Consider the following 10,552-nt stretch of genomic DNA (forward strand, 5'->3'; position numbering starts at 1 on the left):
ATTTTCTCACTTGGCAGGGACAAGTGTATTTCTTCCATTACAGAGGACTGCTCACCAATACAAATTTTCAGAATCAGTTTTGCTAATGAAATTTTCAAAATCGTGCTGGATAAAACCAACTTGTACACAGTGCAACAGACAAACGAGGAGGAGCATGAGGGTCCTTTGGAAAGAAGCCTATATTTGCAGTGGAAAACCTGTCATGTTACAGGACCTCAAAATGCTTTGTGCAGTTGCCATTCACATGCCTGTTGTGTCAGTTGTCAGTGCATGAGTACTGGAGCAAAAGACCAATGATGCAAGCTAACTATACAGCATCAGTTGGTATGGCTCATAAGACTTTATTATTTGGCTACGCTGCATGTCAAACAATAATGACACACAAATTCCCAGGGGATAAGCGAGTTATTACCCCTTATTCAAAATCTGCCCCATATTACATGGCTTAAATTCGAAAATTTTGAGAAGTATACATGCCTGAGGAGCTTCATAACTTGTACTCTTCTCCAAGAATAATTAGATTGATCAGGTCAAGGAGGGATGAGGTGGGCACGAATGGGGGAGACAAGGAATGGGTATAGGATATTGGTGGGAAAGCCAGACGGAAAGAGACCACTGGAAAGACCAAGGTGTAAGTGGGTGGACAATATTAAAATGGATCTTAGAGAGACAGGATGGGATGGTATGGATTAGACTGATCTGGCTCAGGATAGGGAACAGTGGAGAGCTCTTGTGAACATGGTAATGAAATTTCGGGATCCATAAATGCTGGAAAATTCTTGAGTAGCTGCAGAATTGGCAGCTCCTCAAGAAGGGCTCAGCTCCATGAGTAAGTAAATACATACCTGAGAGAGAACTCACCATCAATAAGGCAATTTATGCATTTCAAGGGTACATATTCTTCCAGGTGTACAGAAAGGAGAAGACGGTAAGTATGAAATCAAGATCTTTCAGCTATGTGAAGCAAATAATGGCTATGAACATAATACTGAAATTTCTGGTGGCACACATCTTACTAATTCCGATCACAGTACTACATTCAGTGTTGGAAAGAGGCTCTGTGTACAAGTGATGAACAAGGGGCATACTGTGTATATGGATGGTTTCCTAGCCCCAAGCTTTCTGGTCATCCGTGGACATATCTATGGACACAGTAATGCCCAATAGTAAAATGATACCTAAACATGCATTAAAAAAACTGAAGGTATGGGAAGCACCTGCTTCCGAAAGACAACTCCCCTTGGCTATAAAATGGAAAGACACCAGAAACATTCACATTTTTGGTATTGCCCTTAGCCACCCAGGTGACAGCACCTATAAGCAAAACCTGCAGCAGTTATGGACCTATGGACTACATAAATACAGAATTGGTGTCAACAAGTCTGATCATATATTAGCATGTTCATATTGCTCACTCCAGACAGAATCAGCAACGAGGCAGAAGAAGGTTCTGTTTCATCTCTTATCTGTGCATTGTAAATGCCCACACACTGCACAATAGAAACAGAAAAAACATCCTTTTAAAGCTGTTCTGCAAGATGGTTGCTGAAGGCCTCAGTGGTGCATGGCAAGATATTTGGGAATGGGCAAGGAGTGCTTCTGCAGGCAGACTTAACAGAAAATATAATTTTCTGTACAGACTTTCAGCAACACACATGAGTGGGTCAACCTCAGTGAACCTGCAAAGTGTGTGAGGACATGGGCAAGCACCAAACAGGAAAAGCTACAAGAAGATTATGCCTCTGTATTGTGGGGCTCTGTTTAGGAAAGTGCTTTGAAAATTGCAACTTGAAGATAAATTGTTGGGAGTGTTAAGTGAATTTAGCCCAGCTGATGAAAAGTCTGCAGTTTTTAAAATATATTAAAATATTTTGTCTTCTTTTGTGGACACTTATTATGCTGTAGCAGCCTCAGGATTTACAACCATAACAAGTCTATTTGTTTGCAAGGCACCTGAGGAAAGATTATATTTTTGTGTGCCCAAATTTCAGGTTTTTATATAAAGAATTAGAGAAGTTATGAATTGCTTAATGATACATAAAACCCTTCAGTAGAGGGAGTTTAATTTAAATATCAATGGACTCAAAGTGTTAAAAGAATGCATATACACAGATTTTTAATTTCTGCAAATACTGTTCCCAATGTAATAAGGCCGTGACAAGTATGCCCCTATGCCCCTGTGGCACTGCATGGATGTGACTGGACATCTTAAAATGCACTTCTTGTTATAACATTGAGAGCAACCCAAAATTGTTACATATGGCATTCTGAAGTCATGTTCTAAATTTCTCTTTCTCTTCTAAGTGTTTTTCTTATCTCACCTGTTTAATGCATTTTTACTCTATCAGGAATACTATAAATGCACTCACCAGGATCACGCCCAGGCTCCACAGGTCACAATTTTCATCATAGCCATCTCTGCCATTGCTGAATGCCTCTTCAAGCACTTCAGGTGCAGCATACTGCAAAGTAAAGCATGGTGTGGGCATCCTCTGATTATCTTGTTTCAGTCCCGCAAATCTGAAGTCAACAATCTTAATGCCAGCTTCCTCTGAATCATCAGTAAACAGAATATTCTGTAAATGAGAAAAAAGGTATGTATCAACATTGACAATACTGCTATATTTTTGTATAGGGGAACACGTTAGTCACATGACAGAGTGAATTTAGTTCCACGAGATACACGTCATATTTCATATAAAACTTGAGGTTTTATGGCAGTAAGAGGTTAGATTATAATCTCCTGGGTCGTGATATGGTGAAAGCATATAAATTACTTCCAATGTTCTCAAAAACTCCATTTTCAGGATGGATGGAGACAGCATATTCCTCCAAACACTGATGAAAGAATACAGCTTCTACCCACAGGAGCATAATTAAAATATTAAAGTTCTCTTGATTTTCTTAGCACATATTACCATGTATAAGACAAGGTTCGAACACACTTTTAAAAGAACACAAGCATGTCAAGGGGAAAACTTACTCTGAAGAATGGGTGCCTTTTTACATTTTCTGCACCTCTCTCTCCTCCACCCAAACGTTTCTCTGGATCCCTCACCAGCAATTTTAATATAAAATCTGACACCTCAGGTAATATACCATTTGGGATGCAGGGTTTTGCCGTAATGTTACAGCTGTAAAAGATAATTTTGGTTTTAATTTTACCATCACAAAAGTGCATTAAATTATCCATTCATAATTATTGTTTACAAAGGTATCCAAATCCAGAATTCTTCACTGGAACCAACAGAATGGGCGAGTCCCACACTTTTACATGCGACTGGAAATGGATCCATTTTCTGAAACTCTCTTCTTTAGAATACAGGAACACTGACAAAGTCCACAAACTCAGTAATCCCTTATTATGATTAGCATTATAAAGGAGGGGATTGTGAACAATCTACCATTCGTACTCTCCCACTCAAGCCACATGTCTCTCCTGCTGGGATTGAAACAATATTTTCTGTGTTAGGAACTCTTTATTTAAAACCAAGGGGACAACCTTAACTTGTAAGTTACACAAGAGATGTACCAAATGATGAGAGAAACTTGTTTAATTAAAACCTTATCAGTGGCAAGTTGTGACTTTAGTCCCCTAGCTCCCTCTACACAGGTCTACATGGCTCCTGGGGACTTGTGTTTGATTATAATGCAGCTCTCAGTCAGTGGTAACATGGCAGAATGGCACAGCTTGACTGTTGGTCATACAACAGGTTGTGTGTCTAGGCCATCTGGGCACCTGGGCATACATGACTGTCTGGGCTCGGCACCTGCACTTACACATACAGGCAGTGAGAAGGGTATACTCAGCCTGTCCCCTGAAGGGACAAATAAAGTGGAAGCTGTGAGACAGCACCCCAGAGATAGAAAAGAGCCTGATGGTAAGACAGGAGTTTCATAAAAGTAATGGATGTTAATATTTATGAAATATATAGCCCTAGAATTGCTGTGATGCAGACAAACTGATGTGGCAAATGCAGCACAGTAATCATATAGTGAAAATGTGGATAATGAGGTAGGTGCATGAGCTTGTGAAGCGAGCCAGGGAGGAAGAAGAGCTACAGGAATACAGAATGGTAAAAATGGCACATAAAATGAAGCCAACATTAAAAAGAAAAACCTGAGGTCCCCTCTGCAACACTATGTTTGGACTCTAGATAAAAATAAATCTTTGGCTACAATAATGGTCAAATGCAGAGACTTTATCTGACCATATGCATCTGTCAGAATTGTGCATTACAAAGACACGAAGAGACTCCGTGTCACATCACAACTGTTAATGTGCACATTACTGTCCAGCTTTGGGCTCTGTTTCCTTCTCTCCTAACTAAAAGATATGGGCGATCAGCTAATTCCTAGCTCAGACTTTATTTCGTATTTGTCTGTGACTATGAAGAAATATCTCTGTGCATTCTGTTTCTTTCCCATAGTTGAGTCTCTACATCTACCAGATATATGCATTTATTTCATCACTATTAAATAGTCTGGAGCAGCCATAAATCATGTTTATAGAACTCTGTGTAAAGGACATTTTGTGGTAAAGGCAAATGTGGGTCACATCCCCTTACAAAAAACTAGTAACTCACCATCATAGACGCTCCTCGTATATTCTTTTCCCATCAACACTGAAAGGATGATTCCCTGTTAAGAGCTCACATGTGAGAATCCCAGTGCTCCACCAGTCTGCTGCGTGCAATTAGTTAAATTTGATGTAATGGCCACAATAAATCATTTTCATCTTGCCACAACATTCTGCAAAAACAGAAAATTAACAGACTGAACAAAATTTGCTGATTTGTATCTTGTTTCCAAATTTCTCTGGAGCAGTCCTCTGGTTACTGCCCTTTTATTTCCTTAGCCAGTTCATGTTCACTTTTTTACTGACTTAAGTTAGGTACTAAAGGTAAAGTTGTGTTTTATAATTAAGCACTATGCATTTAAGATGTGGGGAAGTGGAGGTATGGCTCCACCATTATTGATCTCAGCAGTAGATGGAGGTGAGTGGTCAGCTTCATGTCCCAGCCACTTTAACAGCAGTGAAAGAATCCCCTGCACCCTTTGGATAGCAGGCTGGCTGGATCCCATAGCTGGTCTGGATGCTGTGGAGTACAGAATGGTCTCTTTCACCCTGCCAGAAATGGAACCCTGGGTGTGCAGCCCACAGCCTGTGATTTGAATCTGAGCCTGAAAGAGACCATCCTGACAAATTTGTACACTTTCATTTGGTCTTTTCAGACAAGTGTTGGACTAAAAGAGGTCATATCCATTTCTTCTATTATCCTTTCCATTTCATATTACATGAGCTTATTCCCATTTTATTTCATACTAAATAACCAACAAAAGACATTTTCTATGAACCACTAACATACTATAGAGTTCACAGAACAGGGAACACCATGATTACAGTGGATGTTCTATGTGGCGATCATTGCATGATTCTCCAGTATTATCAGGAGTCACTTATGTAGTCAACAAACCTTCTGATCTGTATGAAAGTGATCGCAGACTGTGCTTACTCAGGTGTTTTGCCTTTAGATGTGAATTCCATTATTCATGCAATGAAGTACAGAATTCACCAATGAGTTTTTACAATTAGGTTATGGGCTGGAAGGCTGAGGAATTGGGAATCACTGTCAAGCAGGGGCAAGAAAGTGTTATCTCCTCCACAGCATCCAGACTGACTCTGGAGATCGTTCATCAGGTGGATGCCAGGAGGTAAAGCAGACTGTGCATGAACCTGACCACTCACCTTCATCTAGTGCCAAGGTGAAGTATGTATGGAGCTGTACCTCCACTGATAGTGAATTACACAGGACAACCTGACAAAGAAAAATTTGCACAGACTGCTGCAATCAGAAATTTACTCATTAATTACCACATTAACAAGTTCCTACAGAGATGTATGTCAAAAAGTTGTGGATCACAGCATCAGTTTGTGCAATCAGCGGGTACCATAATTTTATGGATTTTAGGGAATTATTATTGCAAGTAATAATGCGTTCCACACTCCACTAAATTGAAGTGACAGCGCAACAATTTCAGTTACGAGTAACTATACATGATGATGGCCATGTGAGGCTGGAACATCATGTAGAAGAGTGTATGTAGGATAGAATAAACACTTATCCACTGAGCCGTGTCCCTTGACCCTGTGGGTAAAGAACCCAGTTCTTCTACCCACTCAAACCCGTGAACCCCTGCTCAAATGGGTAAGGGACAGGCTCATAAGAAACGACCTGCTTGTACGTGATGTACTATGCCTCCCGAAGGTCGAGTAGGGGATCTCGGGAGAGGAAAACCGCTGTCGGCACTATGGGCCAAGCTGGACGGATCGGCTAGTCCGAACTGGTAGGGATCACACAGCATAAGTATACATAAATACAACTGGCGTTTCCAAACATATAAATAAATATATATTGATAACATAAGCATACAGGTATACTCTGCCTGATGGGCAGGGACTGGTCAGAACAAGTGATAAGTAATTAATACAGAGCTACACTGTGCCTAGCCGCACAGAACTCAAGTCAGGCTCGCCTCATGGTGTCATTCCACTTCTCCAGTACAAACATGTACTTACGCAAGCCTTGAAGGCACAAGGAAACATAAACAGGTTACAACACGCCTGAGGGGCGATCTGCTGTTCAACACAACCCAAAACAAAACCAAATTATCTTACGCCACACGGCGTTCATAATTGAAAGGAAACCATCTACAACAGTAAGTCACTTACTTGCGTTTCCTGAATTACAACACAAAGTTTTACCTCACGACTTGATCCAGCCTTGATCACGTCGTGAGGGCACTCTTCCCCCTTCAGACACTGCTACGGGCCGAAACCGAATTTCACAAGATCAATTCAACATAACAAAACTAAATTTGGACACAGCGATGTTACCTTTCCGAAGTCAACAGGGAGAGAGAGAGAGAGACATTCGTTCTTAGTAAGCAGGAAACCTCGCACTGCGTCCAGGAGGGGGGGGGGACAAGGTCAGCTGACCTGACGTCAGCTAAGACTTTAAGTGGAAAGGAGGAGGAACAGCTCCAAGGAACTTCACGGAGAACCATTGCACGGTTCACCACGGAAGACTGTGATGAAAAGAAACAATGTAAGAGGAATGTGCAGAATGAAGAAAACATTTAAAATATTCACGCATGGTTAGAGATCAGTCCTCACAAACTAACGAGACACTTCTTTTAATTTAGAATATAAAAAAAAATTTGCTAAACTGTTGAGTTCAGTGATTAACACTCCAACTCCATAATGGGAACCATCAGGTTTGAATCTGCACTAACATACGTTCTTTATGGTCCCCTCAAACAAACAGTACTTCAATGAAATTGCAGTTACTATAACCTATCCACTTCAAAACATGGTTAAACTAAGAAACGAAAATAAACCATATCAATGTGACTGTATTGTTAAATGCATGGCAGGTGTACGTAGACTCTTGACAGTGAATCATATCAGACAGTGCTGCGAATTAGTGCAGTCTTTTGTTATTTTAATGTTATATTAAATCAGAAAGCTATCTCGGTAAGGGTCGGGTGCAGTGATAAAATGTGTGCATGTCACAACTGTGACCAGCAGCGACAGAGACACATGCTGTAAGTAAAGGTCAGGAGCAGAGAAAAGAAGATGACCACATACGATACAAATTATAAAAACACTGACATTTACCCTGGAAAATTTTGTGATAGGGCAAAGTGTTATGACTACCGATAGAACTATTCAACTGATGGATTGTGCAGTCTTTTGTTATTTTAATATTATATTAAATCAGAAAGCTATCTTGGTAAGGGTTGGGTGCAGTGACAAACTATGTGCATGACACAACCGTGACCAGCAGCGACAGAGACTCATGCTGTAAGTAAAGGTCACGAGCAAAGAAAAGACAATGACCACATATGATACAAATTATAAAAACACTGACATTTACCCTGGAAAACTTTGTGATAGGGCAAAGTGTTATGACTACCGATAGAACTATTCAACTGATGGATTGTTACAATGCTGAGGAAGATAAATATGCAACAGTTTAAACAAACAATTTCGTTGCTTATGGCTGATTCTGTTTCTGTTAAAATTAACAGACAAATATGATCTCGCAAGTTTATCATACGGGTATTTACTACAGAACAAAACGATAAGCGTGGCAGTGAAACTGGGACCTATGCAAATATTAGCTACAGAAAATTAGATCTACATGTTGCTGTCACTGAACTTCGCTTTGTACCTATATAAAATATTAAGGGCCCCACATCCACCTAGGGATGGTACAGGAGAATGCACATATCGCTAAACTCAAATTTAATCCTTCCAACGTATTCACCTTTCCGCCATTCATATAGCTGTATAAGGTCCTTGATCTCTATAGACCGTTGGTGTCCATAGTTTGACAGTAGCTCCACCAGGGAACCCAACAAACTGTATTTTCTTTTCTACCCTGCTCATGTCAAGATGGAAGCACAACACACCTCTGAAATGTAGTGTTTCTAATAAACTTGAACGCTGAATTACGTCCAAAATAAAAGTTTTAAATAATCTCTCAATCATTTAAAAGCTTTAAACTTAGTAAAAGACACATAACTTACTGGCTAAAACTATTGGTGCTATACCTTATTCTTCTGAAAGTAATCAGTGCTCTGAAGAAGATATAGAGGAACAGCCATTCTGTGTGTGGCAGTTTAAGATTTTGTTTATTTCTAATGATCTGAAGTCCACAGTCTGAGTAGTACATATTTTCTGCCAATGAAGGTCTTCCTCAATTCAGAGTTCAAATCCACGCACCCTCGGCAAAACCTCACACTGGGATTTAACTGCAGCAAGAAATTTAATATCAGAAGAACTGATCAGCAATAATGTTCTAAAGGTTCTGATTTTTACAAGCTCAATAACCAATTTTCCATTCTGTTAGAATTTGGACAAAATCTTGGAGTGCCAGCTCATTACATTTCAATAAGTTTTACTATTTCAAAAGCATAATGTTATTTCTATTTTCATTTGATAGGTTGCGTTTTCTACACTGATCCATCATTTCAGGATCATATACTCTTGCTTCTAGAGCTTTAGTAAACTCACTGTGTGCTGCACGTAGGTCATGATGGCTATCCATGAACTTACTGTTCAGGTTACGAGTATCATAACAACACCACATATGCTAAATGCACAATGCTGCACTCTCTGCTGTAAGACACGGTCAAATATATGTGTATTATATTATGGACATGTCTTTAAGCAAACAAGAACACAAAAAGTAACACACTTTAAACTTTATATACAGCATTCCATGAACCAAAATTTCCAAGTTCCAACTAACACTTGTTCTTGGGCTGGGTCAATGGTTGGCATATAATTTCAGTACTTAAGGGCTCCAGGTTTCTTCCAGAATGCTGCCAATATCTGTTTTCATTAAGCAGAGTCCTTGAGAATCTAAGAGTCACTAAGCTACTCAAGAGATTACCCACATTTTATGGAACCCAAATGTTCATTGCTGTTTCCACAGGAGTCTGTCACTGGAACCTGTCCTCAGCCAAATCAGTCCAGTCCATGCCTTCCCACTATATTTCTTTAAGATTCACTGTAATATTATTCTTCTATCCATGCCTCAGTCATCCAAGTGGTTTACTTCACCTTGGGTCTTCTGGCAAAAAATTTATATGTAGTTCTCATCTCTCCCATCTGTGCCATATGCTCTGTCCTTCTCAAGTGTAGAAAATTTCAAAATGGTCTTGATTAACTGACAGAGGGGACGAACACCTTCATTGGGTCCCAGACAAAGGTAGTTGTCCGATATCCATTGCATATACTGTGTTCTATCACTGCCAACAGGCAAGGGAAAGTCATGTAAAAATATCTGCACTGAATTCAGATGATCTTGAGTACAAGAATTCTGACCTCATAAATTTAATCTAGCAGATCACCTAGATGGAATACATTGTCACTAAAATTTACTATCACTGTTCTCAGAAACATACCAGAACCTTGAACAGCTTTCAAGCGTATTCTGAGTAAACAGCCTGATGATATTTCAATGTCAAAATACATCAGGTTATCAATTAATTAAATCAAGCAAATAGCATCTGATGCTGTATTCTGACAGCGCTTTTATAGGTTTCTAAATTTACTGCTGGTACATCTATACAGGCGGATGTTATGAATGTAATGCTGCCAACCAAAGCTATACTTGTGTATCTGGCATGTCTGGTAGCTCAACACCAAACGTACGTACTGCCTGTTATTTCTTCCTTCACACTGACACTGAGTACACTCATACTGGGTCCTCTGAATATTCCCATTTTTAATCTCGCTCAAGAGTGGAAGTTGATGTCATAAATCAGTTCTGCAATCTCTATTGTGGGTAAAGCAGGAGGGGAGTGAAGCTGACCACTCACCTCCATCTAGTGCCGAGGTCAAGAAACTAAGCACAGTGACAACATTTCTTTTAATCTTCCAAGTTCCAACTAGTTCTGACACATCTGAGTGCTCTAGGAAAATAACAGGCAATTGGTTTCTGTTTACATAAGTAGACATTTCAAACTTCAAATCAAT

General features: G+C 39.7%; 1 non-coding gene across 3 annotated transcripts; it reads right to left on the reverse strand.

Annotated features, from left to right (window-relative positions):
* Positions 1–766: 766 nt before the first annotated feature.
* Positions 767–10,546, reverse strand: LOC111875100. Of its 3 annotated transcripts, none has more exons than XR_004514166.1 (5): positions 9,083–10,546; positions 8,596–8,820; positions 4,587–4,752; positions 2,984–3,134; positions 767–2,576 (listed from the first exon to the last, which is right to left on the reverse strand). It is a non-coding gene; the product is annotated as an uncharacterized LOC111875100 (transcript). The 3 variants fall into 3 exon arrangements; XR_002844676.2 differs by adding an exon at positions 5,750–5,819 and having other exon boundaries at positions 8,596–10,546; XR_002844675.2 differs by having other exon boundaries at positions 8,596–10,546.
* Positions 10,547–10,552: the final 6 nt, after the last annotated feature.

This window comes from Cryptotermes secundus, unplaced genomic scaffold (assembly GCF_002891405.2).
Source record: "Cryptotermes secundus unplaced genomic scaffold, Csec_1.0 scaffold3294, whole genome shotgun sequence".
NCBI lineage: Eukaryota > Metazoa > Arthropoda > Insecta > Blattodea > Kalotermitidae > Cryptotermes > Cryptotermes secundus.